The following is a 14383-nucleotide window of genomic DNA, read 5'->3' on the forward strand; positions in this document are numbered from 1 at the left end:
CGCACACCCAGAGCCACACACACACACACCACAGAGCCACAGACACACACACACACAGAGCCACACACACACACACACAGAGCCACACACACACACACAGAGCCACACACACACACACAGAGCCACACACACACACACCAGAGCCACACACACACACACCCAGAGCCACACACACACACACACCCAGAGCCACACACACACACACCCAGAGCCACACACACACACCCAGAGCCACACACACACACCCAGAGCCACACACACACACCCAGAGCCACACACACACACCCAGAGCCACACACACACACAGGAGAGCAAGCACAGCCGGGGGGCAGGGAAGCAAGCACAGCCAGGGGGGCAGGGAAGCAAGCACAGCCAGGGGGGCAGGGAAGCAAGCACAGCCAGGGGGGCAGGGAAGCAAGCACAGCCAGGGGGGCAGGGGAGCAAGCACAGCCGGGGGGCAGGGGAGCAAGCACAGCCGGGGGGCAGGGAAGCAAGCGCAGGGAAGCAAGCGCAGGGAAGCAAGCACAGCCGGGGGGCAGGAAGCAAGCACAGCCGGGGGCAGGAAGCAAGCACAGCCGGGGGGCAGGGGAGCAAGCACAGCCGGGGGGCAGGGGAGCAAGCACAGCCGGGGGGCAGGGAAGCAAGCACAGCCGGGGGGCAGGGAAGCAAGCACAGCCGGGGGGCAGGGAAGCAAGCACAGCCGGGGGGCAGGGAAGCAAGCACAGCCGGGGGGCAGGGAAGCAAGCACAGCCAGGGGGCAGGGAAGCAAGCACAGCCAGGGGGCAGGGAAGCAAGCACAGCCAGGGGGCAGGGAAGCAAGCACAGCCAGGGGGCAGGGAAGCAAGCACAGCCAGGGGGCAGGGAAGCAGGGGAAGGGAAGCAAGCACAGCCAGGGGAGCAAGCACAGTCAGGGGGCAGGGGAGCAAGCACAGCCAGGAGAGCAAGCACAGTCTGGGGGCAGGGAAGCAAGCACAGCCAGGGAGCAGGGAAGCAAGCACAGCCAGGGGGCAGGGAAACAAGCACAGCCAGGGGGCAGGGAAGCAAGCACAGCCAGGGGGCAGGGAAGCAAGCACAGCCAGGGGGCAGGGAAGCAAGCACAGCCAGGGGGCAGGGAAGCAAGCACAGCGAGGGGGCAGGGAAGCAAGCACAGCGAGGGGGCAGAGAAGCAAGCACAGAGAGGGGGCAGGGAAGCAAGCACAGCGAGGGGGGCAGGGAAGCAAGCACAGCGAGGGGGCAGGGAAGCAAGCACAGCGAGGGGGTAGGGAAGCAAGCACGGCGAGGGGGCAGGGAAGCAAGCACAGCCAAGGGGCAGGGAAGCAAGCACAGCCAAGGGGGCAGGGAGGCAGTGCTTACAGTTCCTATGTGTCTTGTGTATAACACATACACCAAATACATGATGTACATAGTGTAGCACTTACAGTTCGTGTGCATAAATACATGATGCAAATAGTGCAGTGCTTAACTTCCTTGTGTCTTGTGCATAAATACATGATGTACATAATGTAGCGCTAACAGTTCGTGTGCATAAATACATGATAGTGTAGCGCTTACAGTTCTTGGGTCTTGTGCATAAATACATGATGCAAATGGTGCAGTGCTTACAGTTCTTGGGTCTTGTGCATAAATACATGATGTACATAGTGTAGCGCTTACAGTTCGTGTGCATAAATAAATGGTGTAAATAGTGTAGCGCTTACAGTTCTTGGGTCTTGTGCATAAATACATGATGCAAACACTGCAGTGCATACAGTCTGTACTCTGCTTACACTCGGCACACGATGCAAAAAGAGCAGTGCTTATAGTTCTTATGTGTCTTGTGTATAACACATACACCAAATACATGATCTACATAGTGTAGTGCTTACAGATCGTGTGCATAAATACATGATGCAAATAGTACAGTGCTTACCTTCCTTGTGTCTTGTGCATAAATAAATTATGCAAATAGTTATTGTTAGCAAAGTTTGTAGCGTGTGTGAGAGAGAGATGCAGTCAGCACTTAATGCAAACAAACTATGTGTGTCTGCACACGCTCAGCATACTATGCACATAGCCCTGTTTGCTTGCGGTATATGCATTTCCTACATTACCCATATGATAGCAATGCAACATGTATGTGTATACCTCTACAGACCGAATGTGCACACACCATTACAATGTGCGTGCGCCTTGCTGCTCTAAGCACAGCACAAGTGCAGTTTGAAGATGAGTGACTGCATCTTGCTGCACTGAGCCCATGACACAAAGAATGATGCATTCACCACTCGCCTGCGTTTCTGTCTGCATTCACCACTCGCCTGTGTTTCTGTCTGCACCAAGAGCATGACATAAAAGGTTAGACCTCTGGGCTTTGCCAGGGCTTGTTTTAAAACGCCTCTTATCTCCCGGACCCAGCAGCTCCCGGGAGGAGGTCGGCGGTTTCTCGCACACTTCCTAAGGCTGCCCTGGAGCCTGCTCATCCCGGGCTGGAGGGCACTCCTGACTCCGGGGGCTCATGCCAGCCCTCTGGCTTAACTTGTACCCCTCCCCGGGCGCCCGGTGCATTTCTTCAATGCCCGCTTGTCTCGTGGCTGATGGGGAAAGGGGCTCAGGACAGAAAGTCCCGGGGTAGCGGACTTATTCACAGACCGCCCCCTCTCTCTCATGCACAGACATACAGACTCACAGACAAACACAGGCTATATATATTCACACTGCCAACAGGCAGCGAGGCACAGAGCTGCAGTGTTTCACAAGCAGCTAGCGCCGCAGCCCTGCCCCGCCTGTCCTCACGGAGAGGGACCCCTGAGGATGTGAGCACCGACCAGGGAAAGAAGGTACTGGCTCCTCTTTTTAACACACGCGGGTCTTTCATCCTGCGGTCGTGCGTGTCTGGCTCCTCTCTGCGCCGTCTAAGTCCAGAGCACGGAGTGGAGGAATGGTCTGGAGGGGAGTGGCTGGGGGTGGGGGAGAGAGAGAAGTATCATGAATACAGATGCATGTCAGTGTAGCAGTTAAGTGGCCGCCTCTGAGATTACGACGGGAACTTCCTCGGTGCTGGTCTCCTCAATTTCTCGCTGACACTCTGTGTGATCTTGGACTCATCTCCCAACAAGCACTCACTGGAAGACTCGGCGGCGGCCAGGCAACAATGGCAGCCGCAAACATCCGAAAATTTCGGATTCAGGGGCGTGTTTTGGCGTTCTGAGTGACGTTACAGTCGAAAGAACGTAAATAAACACGCCAGCGAATCCGAAAGAGACGGGGCTTTATTGGAGTGACGCCTGTCTCCTCCAATGGCTGGCCTCCGTTTAGGAAGCCAGCCAATGGAGGAGAGGAGGAGGAGAGAGGCGGGTTCAAGCCCCATACTCCAAATCATTAAATATCCTCCCGGAGACTGCGCAAGCGCAGCCTTCGGTCCTTGACCTAAACAAGCACTGGCGTTGCCAATAGGTCTCGCAGGAGGAAAGTTGAAGCTATTGGTTTTGTAAATGACAAAGCCCTTTATGTTTTTAAAATGAAAACAAAAATAAAAGGCATTGTTATTTGCAATTGTAATAGCTCCAACTTTCCTACTGCGAGACCTATTGGCAACGCCAGTGCTTGTTTTTTGGGAACCCACGGGGCACAGCGTTCACCAGTGCGTGCCCTTCAGCGTTTTTGTGTGTCCTTCTGCCCTCTGATTTCTCCACGCACCAACAACAGTCACACGAACACCCACGGGGCACACCCGAAAATAATGGCTCGTGAATGTTGGGGGCCATGCACAGGGGGAGTGGAAGAGACTAATATGCCCAAAAATTTGAGTCCTGGGGCTGTACCTGGAGCGAGAAGCGGCCTGCAACAGGTTTGCCACGTTAGCCATTGTCTGGATTTAGAGTGGAGGCTGAGAAGAGTGGCACGCTGGGCAAGAGAAGGCCTGCTGCAATATCGGGGCATTTACTGGCACCCAAGGTAGCGGTCTCCTGGTGAAGCAGTGACTACCGGGGACCCACATAGGTGAGAAGACCCGGCAGCCGCAGCAATAGAGACTGCATTGGTGTGATGCGCTGGTCTGAGCGGGCCTGGTGAACCCAACTGGGGAGGCGCAGCAGCAACGCTGATGCCGGAGTCACCAGGTGTGCTGGTGGTCCTGTCTCTCCGAAGTGACTGTAGGGCCATTTGATGCGATCCGGCTGAGAGTCTAGAGAGGGCCTCATGAGGAGCAGTACAGTGATTTCGTGGCCTTCTGCCCTCTGTTGCCCTCGTTGTAGCGTGCCCTTCTGCCCTCTGTGTTCCTCGTTTTTTGTTTGGTTGTGCCCTCTGTTGCCCTCGTTGTAGCGTGCCCTTCTGCCCTCTGTGTTCCTCGTTTTTTGTTTTGTTGTGCCCTCTGTTGCCCTCGTTGTAGCGTGCCCTTCTGCCCTCTGTGTTCCTCGTTTTTTGTTTTGTTGTGCCCTCTGTTGCCCTCGTTGTAGCGTGCCCTTCTGCCCCCTGTTTTCCGCGTTTTTTGTCCTGTTGTGCCCTCTGTTGCCCTTGTATTTCGTTTCCCTCGTTGTAGCGTGCCCTTTAACGTGCCTTTCTGCGATTTTGCGTGTGGCACCGTTACTACATCTGCGAGTGCTGAGTTATGTTCCAGGACTTCTATTGTTGATGGATTCTGTTATTGTATTTTGTTTTTATTTTTGTTTGCTATTAAAGACATAATAATTATTGAAGTATTTGGTATTAATGAAATGTAAATAAAACGAAAAGGTTCACACGTGTTAATGCAATGTAAAGAAAATTAAAAGGTTCACACGTGTTCTTTTGTATGTGGATAATTTTTTTCTTTTTTTGGTGCTATGAAAGACATGCTTATTTTTGAAGTATTTGGTATGTAAAGAAAATAAAAAGGTTCAAACGTGTTCTTGTGTATGTGTTTTAATTTTTGCATGGTTCAAGGGTAATTTTCATAATCCATCCACCCATACACCCCATCCATCCATGCATACATCCCTGCATCCATACACCCATCCATCCATCCATCCATCCATCCCTGCATCCATACACCCATCCATCCATCCGCCATCACCCATCCATCCATCCGCCATCACCCATCCATCCATCCCTGCATCCATACATACACCCATACATCCATCCACCCATACACCCTTCCATGCATCCCTGCATCCATACACCCATCCATCCATCCATCCCAGCATCCATACACCCATCCATCCGCCATCACCCATCCATCCATCCCTGCATCCATACATACACCCATACACCCATCCATTCATCCACCCATACATCCCTGCATCCATACACCCATCCATCCATCCATCCATCCCTGCATCCATACACCCATCCATATATCCGCCATCGCCCATCCATCCATCCCTGCATCCATACATACACCCATACACCCATCCATACACCCATCCATCCATCCATCCATCCATCCATCCATCCATCCACCAGCACTCACCCATGCATACATCCATCTATTTTTCCTGTAAATCCATAAAAAAGTTTCCTTGATAGGAGACTCGAACCCTGCTTGACAGCACCAAAGTCGGGAGTGTTATACGTCATGCCACAATGCAAGTTCTTAATTTGCATTTTGATTCCCATATATCAGTAAAATGCGAAATTGTTGTTAATTTGCATTTGTAATCCCACATATCAGTTAAATCCATCCTAAATGTTTGAATCCCACAACTGTTTTCATGTTTGTTAATTTGCATTTTTAATCCCACATATCAGTATAATTTTTCCCATAAAAAAGTTTCGTTGATAGGACACTTGAACCCTGCTTGACAGCACCAAAGTCGGGAGAGTTATATGTCATGCCACAATGCAAGTTCTTAATTTGCATTTTTAATCCCATGTATCAGTAAAATGCAAAATAAAATGCGAAATTGTTGTTACTGTGCATTTTTAATCCCACATATCAGTTAAATCCATCTTAAATGTTTGCCACATATCAGTATAACCCATCCGAAATGTTTAAATCCCACGTGTCATTAAAATCCGTTATGTTTGTATTTCGATTATAGTAACCGTTGCGATGAGAACGCACGTTAACATCGCATGCGTTGCAATGACATGCGATGTTAATGGCCACGCGTCCTCGTTGCATGCGCACTAAAGGCATGCGATGTAAACGTTCATCCGATGTCAAAGTCGCGGTGCGATAGCACCGCGATGTTTTGACACCGATGTGTTTGGTGTTTCCCAATTGCGGTACTTGAGTGTGACTGGTCAGGATTTCACATTCTTGTGTGGTGATTGCCGTGTGCAAAACACTTTGTATTTTTATGGCTACATTTTGAGCTCCAGACACAATGTTGCCTGGGAAAGAGACAAGCATTGCTACAAAAATTGCTGTAACCAGTGCCATTCGTAATTTCGGATGTTTGTTCAGCTTCAAAGGTGACCCTTTTTAGAAGCAGTGGATGTTAACGAGCATGATTGGAGCGAGATAGATAAGGATCACACACTCACTTTGGGTGAATAGGAAGGCCCTCACACACCGACCTGGTCAGTGTCATGCTTCATCATCGGGCCCCACCAAAGAGGCCGAGTGCCTCTTTGGTGTGCTACGACGCCAGAAAGACTGCGGAGCTGGTTGTGTGAAGAGGGGCGTGTTGTGAGGGTGAGTGAAATTAAAAGTGTCTAAGAGGGTATCAAGAAAGATTTTTTTTAATGGGTGATCCCTAAGACACGTATTACAGGTATTATGTGTCTGAATTTAATTGCCAAGGTTTAGGAATGGTACAATTCAGAGAAATACAATAAATCAGTCAGTCAACATGTTTCTGCCATATGGGAGGTATAAATTTACCAAGGCATTCATCAGGACTATACCCCGGCGGTATGGACTCTCTAATCGTCCACCCTAACCTGGGGGCGTGAAAGTGAAAATTATAAAAGGTGAAAAAAGTGCATGAAAAAAGGAGAGCGAATAGCTCAATCCCAAAAATCCTCCAAAATCAGGAGAGTATCAGCACTTTAAAATTTGGCGCTACTTGCACCATGGGTCTCGGGAGGGGGGTTGGAGCGTGCCTGGCACATCGCCCTCAACGCTCTCAGCCCACTTGGAACCTAGGACCTGCCTCAGAACCGGACCCCGACGATCCCAGGTTAGGGGTTTTTTCTTGATTGAGCACATGCACTCGTGAAAAACCTCTTTTTTGGGCTCATGGTGAAACTCTTGGTTTCACTGCTGTAGACTTGTCCTATTCCATTCCTGCGGAATGGAAATAGGCCGAGACCTAAAAACAGCTAGTGTGTCAAGAGCTCAAGGACAGACTCTGAGAACTGGTACTGTGCACCCCACTGCCTTTTGAACCCAAGGTCATGCTGCTTCACCTACAGGCTGCGGACTATCCCTTTAACGTTCCACAAGCTGTCCGGGAGGAGGAGTTCCGGCTACTGACGTCATTCCCTGCTGTCCTATTGGAGGAGCACAGCACGGAGAAAGAGGACGTCCCATCGGGAGAGAAGGCGAGCCAGAGGACGGGAGAAACCGAAAAAGGGGCCAGCAGCGTTCGAGAGGCATCAGCTGTTCCTTGAAAAGACAGCTCAAGAGGACCGTCAGGAAAAGAAGCAGACACCAGGAGGTCAACAAGAACACAAGCTGCCCCGCCACTCTCCTGAAGGAGTGTGGCTGGACAAGGTACGGCGCAGTTTACTGGGGTTCTCGGGGCACTGGGTGGGGAAGGGAGGTACCTAGAGGGAAGGCACCGTTAAAATATGGTTGCACCAGGTGGTGGTATGTGGTGATCCCTCACAGACCCCTCCTGACTCAAAAAGCTTAAAACTGAACAAACCACTAACCCATGGCATGTCGTTTTCCCTGCTCACCAAGGACGATAATGAGTCCCGTCTTCCGGCCACAACCTCCACTGCTGGTTACTGAAGCGTGTTGTGGCAACCTGACTGTTTCCGACTCCTCTTGAAACTTCTCACATAGAAATAAAGACTATAACTTTCATTGAGACAATTTTTGTGGACTGGTCCTCTTTTCTGGTCGTAAGGACCCTACCCAGGTGGTCCTCCTGACATAGTGCCAACCAGATAAGAACTAAAGGAGATCTGCAGCACTGTAGGAATGCCGGTAGACTGACCTAAAATGGCCGCCACCAGGAATGGGAGCCAGGCACCTTCTTGCGCTTAATACGCAAACACGGAAATGAAAGGAAACTCTGGTGGACCGAACTAAGATGGCTGCCACCGAGAAGTGGGAGCTAGGCACCTCCTTGCACCTAGTGCGCATACAAGGAAATCAGCTGGAAAGAGGAAACAAGGTAAGTACAAAGCTCAGTCACCCAGGGAGAGCAATCCCTCTGGCAGTCGAAATCCAGCACGTCCGTGCAGGTGACATCAATATATAGCCTGCCTCCAAGAAGGCGTGGCTTCTTCCCACCTCAGACTCAAGAAAGCCCAAGATTGTGAACTGGAGACACCAGCGCTCCATTTCAGTAGTGGAAGAGATTAACTTACACAGGGTTGTTCAGGTATGCACAGAATGGCCGAAACATCCAACAAATATATTTTTTAAGTGCCCACTGCAAGTTATAACACAGCTAATAAAAGAACAAAAACAAACCCCACATCTAAAAATTTGGTTTGGAAGGGAGTCAGTGTTTCAGACCCCAAACCAAAGAACATGTCTGTCCCATCGTCCAACATAAATAGACTGTGAAAGGGTGTCTAGCCACATAGAGGACAACCACCACCTTGGCCAGCCAGTGAAAAGCATTTAATTGCTGCTGCTCGATCTGCAAGCATGGAGGTGTAGGTGGTGGAGACTGGTGTGCTGGATCCACTCTTGTTGCTGTGACAGGAAGTCTTCCTGAAGTAGTAGCTTATTCAGTGGGTAGAGAGGGTAAATGCTCAGGATCTCTGGATATCACACCCTCCCTGCCAGTGTCAATTAGGATGTCTTGTGCTCAGTCTGTTTTGATCTGTCTCAGAACTCGAGGCAGTAGAGGTGGCAGAAGAAAGACAAAAGCCATTTGTTCCATTCCAGCCAGAATGAGTTGCCAAGAGAATGCCTTGTAGGAAACTGCAACTCACAAAATTAGTTGACAGTTACATTAGGGCTTTAGAGGCAGACAGACTGTGCAAAGCTTCAAAAGATTTGCTATGGAGCCGGTCCACCAGAGTATAGAGACCTCTGACCTCCACATCTCCTAGATGAACTCCCATCTAGCAATGGCAGTGGCTAGTCTGTCACAACCATAAAGTCTCAGCTAGGAAGATGAAGAGCAGCCTGCCACAAGTCAGGGTGGCGCCTGTCGCTCTGGGGCAGGACGACAATCGGGAGAAGAATTAAAAGGCAGGCTGCATTTCATGTGACTGGGTTTATCACCAATGTCACTTAACCTAGGTCAACTACAACATCATGAATAACTTTTTTATCCCATGTAACGTGCCAGGCCCCTTGCATTTTTAAATGGATAACGTTTTATATTCAAGTTGCATCAAATCATTGTGGGTGTGTATTCACATGCAACCAAAACCGTTAAGATAGTCAACAAGCTGATTTAGAGGAACAGTGGGTATACACAGACCCCACTGTCACGAGGCTGATCGGGACATTGTCGGCATCACCAAGTTAGCATGAACCCAGCAGCAATGATGCAGCTTTTGCGCACGTAACTACAAGGCTTTATTTTTGCAAAACTCTGCATATGCCTTTCACATGAGGAATGTTAGTTTGTTCTCTCGTTGTTCCTGGAGTTTAGTCTGAACATTGTGAGCAAGATCGATAAACAACGCCTCTTGTTATTCTGTTCTGATTAGTCCTCAGCACCTAGACAAAACATGCTAATGCAGCTGCTGCTGCAAACTCGTACTTTGATATTATGGGGATGCATTTGCGTCTTCTTGAGTGTGTAGGAGAGCGAGTGAGACACTATAGCTAGTCGGTCCTGGGCTCGTGGGTACTAGGGTGGTGGGAAGGCTTAGCTCCTATACACCGAGGTCCCATAATCCTGTGCATAGTTCTGTGTATGTGCAGAATACCGGCAACACCACCATTAGTGTTGCATTCATGGGGCGGAATTTGAGATGCTTAGTGCACCAGAGGAGCATTCTGTTTTCTAAACTGAGTGCAGCTGAGATTTTCGAATCAACAGCTCTACCTTGTAGCACTTGGAAGATAAAACTCAAGTCATAGTATATAGTCCAGCATAGTGATTCCCGCAAGTACAGTCCACACTACCCAGCCAGTCTTTTTTCAGTATCCAACTCAGATGTACATTACCTAGATAAGTACTATATTAGTGGCAAGGTACAGCAAGTAGTAAGTCAAGATGTTCACATTTAATGCTATAGCATTTTGAATTGTTTTCTTCAGGATATTGATATGAGATAATATACTACAGGTAATATAAGCCAAGGAGGGTCACTACAAGGGCAGTAATGGCCCAATTGTGGACACATGGAGTGAATGCGAAGCAAGGGAGGGGGCAGAATGTATAACAAAGGGAGAAGATAAATGCAAGGGGAAATTAAATCTTTGAAATTTGGTATAATACTATACTATTCTTCTAGAGTTTAAGCAGGAGAACTTAAGTGTCTGTGAAGGGGTGGGACTCTTGTTCGACAATACTGGAAAATGCAGTCCAGATAACTTAAAAGACTGGTGGTCAGCTGTTCCCCTTTCTGTTTCCGACAAGCAGCCGGACTCAGCCTGGTTGGACGAATGGACTCGCGCAGGCTCAGAAGCAACCTGGGGACACGAAGCTGAAGACGAATACGGCTCCTTTAACTCTGCCGACAAGGGAGAGGAGGCTCCACCCACCGGAAACGTCACACGCTCAAAAGAAGGCAGAATCAGGAAAGCGCCAGACAGCGTTTCCCAAGGAGAAGACGGACGAGGCCGGAGACGAAGAGCGGAACCGGAACCCTGCAGAGAAGAAGCCCTAACGAGCCCAGCAGTGGACAACAAGCCAGGAGGCCAACGGTCCTGCGAATCGCCCCGCCACAATCACGCGGGAGGAGTGTGGCTTGTTAAGGTACGGGGCAAAGTGGCGGGCTGGGTGAATCGGAATAGTACAGTAAGTGAGTGAAACTGCTAAAAGCGTAGCCTCACTGTCCCTTTTCCTTCACGAGCACTAATAGGCACTAGCTTACGTTTTGTTGTACTCCTTCACTCGGTGTCCCTCACCCCCTGGTCCCCTATCATCCTGCGAGGTCGTCAGCCTGACTCCTTGTTGTTTATTTTCTTCCCACGCACGATTGGAGTCGAGGACCCTGGCCCCCGACGACCACTGATCACTTCCGGTCTGGAGAACTATCGGCACCTGCGTGGAAGACACGCCCTGGAACTCTCATCTTTTCCCAAAGGAGTCAGGACGGAACCAGACGAGTTTGCTCGCATTAGACAAACTAGTAGATGGAGAAAAGCATACTTAAAAATAAAACCCTCTTTGAAAACTTTATTCAACGTGTCAGAGTCGCTCCCTCCCACCTCTCCTGGTCCTGATCCCGTACAGTGTCAAAGTCTCAATATCCCACATGCCAAAATCAGAAAAGTGGGACCGGGGTCAAGGAAGGAGCCATTGAGGGGACATGGTATAAGTCGCTAGATTCAAGGCGAAGTAGGCACCAGTCACAGGTGTGTCAGGATTAGGAGTTCAGTTATCTAGTCTATACAGTACTCACAAGAGCTGGAGTGCTGGGGAGTTCTATTTGCAGGTACCAGAATCCTCAAAGCACCCCAATGCGACTAATGCCTAACAGATAAAGGGAGTGGGAAGGCGGAGCTCTCCCAATCAGCAGTTCCACCATGGATGTTGCCAGGCAGTCTTGTGGTTGTGAAGTCCCGACATATGGTGTGCAGGGTTGAATTGGATTAGGGTGTTTGAATTTTTCTTCTTCATGCGAGGCTTGGGCGTATCCATGGCAACTGAATGCATTATATACAAGAATTACCTTTTTATCCCATCAATGATTAACAGCATAGTCCCATTCAAAAAGAAGTCGATTAATGGCCATGAATTTCTCTATCATATTAGCTGCTTGAGATAAATCAGCAGATAGGAAAATCCTATTGGCAGGCAGCACTGATCACTTAAGCCAGTTGGTGGAGTGGGACCCAAACTATAAACACAGTTGAAGTGTTTTTTTTCTCCTCAAGTCCTGATGATGACCCTGGAACCACTGTAGGGTGGAAATGCTGACAATATTCCATGGCAGAAATACTTTTTGCAATTATACTGGAAACACAATGAAACTTTTCTAACTTTATTTTACTTATACATGCTCCTGCGGAATAACTTCACATTTGGATTTTCTTGCCTTTTATGTCTATCGATAATTTCAATTGAACTCACTTTGAGGCAATTTTTGGTTGCACTGTGTGACCACTCACTCCACTGAGCATTCTCTTCTGCAGACCTCCCATAAATATATATACATATACATTTTGTTGCAACATTTAAGGTTTCTTAAGGTCTCCTTTGTATATATGGCTATATAAAGTTAAATGCAGATAGGTTTCTCTGAGAGACTGCACAGTATGAATACACTCTCTAGTTGGAGTAATTATTATCCAAGTTTTTTTTTAATTGTCGGTTAATACCTGGTTGGAAATGTTGCCTTTCTATAGTATTACACTGTCCAATCCAAGGTTCTATGGGTTGAGCCTCTAGATATTTTACACCATCCAAGAGATGGCAGAGGCGTGATTATGAGCTACAGCGCTCGCCGGCACTATGCCTCACCACCGGACTGATTTGTTTTTGTGAAGAGGCCACTAAACTGCACCCCCTTTCCAAATGAAAGTACTACTATCCCTTCAATCCCAGGCAACGCAATGATTGAAGGTAGTGTAACTGAGATGGAGGTTATCACGCACAGGTCTTTTTAATACGCCTGGAACATTAATGCAGGGTGCAAGTTACATGTACAAGAAATATGTGTTTCATAGATGGACTGCCGGTAGTCTGTTGCATAAATAGTAGTCTCCTTTGCATTGAGCTGGTGATGTCCGTCTCGGAAATACTCACCTGCAGGAACACTGTTCCTGCTCACAGACTATCCCAGGCTCCATTCTACATAACAAGATGTCCTGGTTGGTGGATAAGGGGTCCAGCCAATGTAGTTTGTCCCAGTGTAAGTCACCACTTCTTGGGTGAAACTCATGCATCCCCATTTTAGGCAACTACAAAAAACACACGATCTGTTCAAACTAGTTCGATTCTGGGCTTACAAACCCACACCTTTGACAAACAACAAGGACAGGATGATACTCCAGGACAAGCGGCACACACAAACATTTGAATGTGGCTCAGCAGCTGGCATGTTCTAGAATCCTGCCCTGGCCACTAGAGGTGTGCAAGTACTGGACTTCCCAGAGCCACTGCTTTTTCACATTCTTCGTTTGGACACACCAATGGCCATATTAAGTAGCTCTAAAATCTCAGCTGGATTGTTCCTCTTATTTTAGAATGGGCCTAAATTAAGGAAATCCTGTGCAGTCAACATTTTGAGCAAATGGACCGAATCTTTCAGGAGAAATGCCACACTTTCTAGAAGATCTGCACATGGCCCAGCCAACAGAGGAACCTTCATGTGGACACACAAATCCTGGATATCAATGGATCAATCTTGTGTCCATGAGGAAGCAAAAACTACTAAGTTGAGGTAGAGCTCCATCTCCTTCATGTTAGGTGAAGGGTTAGAAATCATCCTTACCTATCCATAAATTTTCTATAACCGCTTTCTTCAGCCCAAGACACAAGAAGACAACCACTTTTACACACACAAAGGTTCAATTTCCGCTGGCTGACTGGTTTGAAGCACCTATCCAGCCCTTATGTTCCAGTGATCATACTGAAGCTGCAGTCGCACCTAACCCTAAACAAGTACCATTGCTGGTGGGTAGTAGGGTCCCCAGCGACAGAAGGACAACTTCCAGTTCCATGAATGTCCCCACAACCAGAAAATCTTGACTGAGAAGCAGATCCCAAGATGCAGAACCTTTAAGCCACAGTACCCAGTTAGTGGTTGCGTGGTAGTTCCCAAAAACTGAGGCTAGAGCCCCACATCTGTATCATGTGTGCATGTTTGCAGTCTTATCTAGAGCGCCTTAGAACATGAGACACAGAGTTTTCAAATCATCCCCACTTTACCTGTTAAATTTGCTCATTCCCTTTAAAAAAAAAGAGCAACACTGACAGGACAAAAGTTGTATTCACTGTTAATTGCAGTCACAAGGTATTCAAAGTTTGTAACGCCTTCCACGCGATGAATTATGTATTGACAAATTATCCTCACTACCCTGCAAGTCAAGCGCACAAAGAATAACTCTAGGCTTTGCAAATGGAGGGCACCACCACCGAGGCTTAGGACATATGTAATAAATAACCCGCCCAGTAACCACTGAAGGCCCCAGGTTCCCAAGAAAGGGCCTCACAAAACACACCCC

At 48.5% G+C, this 14383-nt stretch overlaps 1 protein-coding gene across 7 annotated transcripts in view; it reads right to left on the bottom strand.

Annotated features, from left to right (window-relative positions):
• Nucleotides 1–14383, bottom strand: part of RBM23 (RNA binding motif protein 23) — a 532419-nt gene that overhangs the window by 408154 nt on the left and 109882 nt on the right. The window lies entirely within an intron of this gene.

Source organism: Lissotriton vulgaris, chromosome 5 (assembly GCF_964263255.1).
Source record: "Lissotriton vulgaris chromosome 5, aLisVul1.2, whole genome shotgun sequence".
NCBI classification, from domain to species: domain Eukaryota; kingdom Metazoa; phylum Chordata; class Amphibia; order Caudata; family Salamandridae; genus Lissotriton; species Lissotriton vulgaris.